Genomic DNA, 856 nt, shown 5'->3' with positions numbered 1-856 from the left:
CCCCCAGCACCCACCCTCTGCCTTGGGCACCCCCAAACCTGCAGCCCCCCCTCCCTGGCAGCCAAGGACTCCCTCCCCCCGCAGTGTCACCCCAATGTCCCCATGGTGTCCCCAGGGCCAGGCTGGGTGATGCAAAGTTGTGGTGGTGACACGTGGCTTTGTCCCCCATATAAGGGGGACAACGGGCAGAGCCCCCCAGACCGCAGGTGAGCAGCAGGGATGGGGACAGGGACATGGAGGAGGACATGGGAGTGGGCTCAGCCCCTGGCTGCTGGGGTGGGGACCAGGGGTGGGCATCCCTGAGGCTGGGACAAGGGTGTTGGGGGACACAGGGGTGTCAGGGATGCCAGGAGTACATGGGAGTGGCACAGGGGATGGTGGAGGGACAGTGGGGATATGGGGCACAGAGGGGCAGGATGGGGTGAGGGACACAAGGTGGAACTGGGGGTGGCAGTAGGACAGTGGGGACATGGGGGATGGCAGAAGGGCAACAGAGAGAACTGATTGTCACCAAGGGTGGCAGAGGGGCTCTGGACCATGGTGGGGGGTGACAGGGTGACAGGGCTGTGGCATCTCCAGAGGGTGCTGGTGGTGTCCCCAGTGTCCCTGCGTGTCCCGCTGCCATGTGGCCATGCCTGCTGCTCGCTCTCGCCCTGCTGGGCACTGTCCCTGCCAGCCACCATGGTGAGTGTCCCCCACACCCCTTCGCTCTCCCAGGGACACCCTGGGGACACCCTCAGTCCCTGCCACCCCAGTGCCATGCCCGCACCGCCAGTGCCACACGCCTGGGGCTGGTGGTGGGGGGCACAGGGACCCCCCGTACCAACCCTCCCCCTCCTGTGCCTGCCGGCCCCCC

General features: G+C 67.2%; 1 protein-coding gene across 1 annotated transcript in view; it reads right to left on the bottom strand.

The window, feature by feature from the left end:
• Nucleotides 1–856, bottom strand: part of SLC43A3 (solute carrier family 43 member 3) — an 8,021-nt gene that overhangs the window by 2,019 nt on the left and 5,146 nt on the right. The gene's annotated exons all lie outside the window — the stretch shown is intronic.

This window comes from Geospiza fortis, unplaced genomic scaffold (assembly GCF_000277835.1).
Source record: "Geospiza fortis unplaced genomic scaffold, GeoFor_1.0 scaffold450, whole genome shotgun sequence".
Lineage (NCBI taxonomy): Eukaryota > Metazoa > Chordata > Aves > Passeriformes > Thraupidae > Geospiza > Geospiza fortis.
The sequence above is the reverse complement of the archived record's forward strand: the minus strand, read 5'-3'. Positions and strand labels throughout refer to the sequence as shown.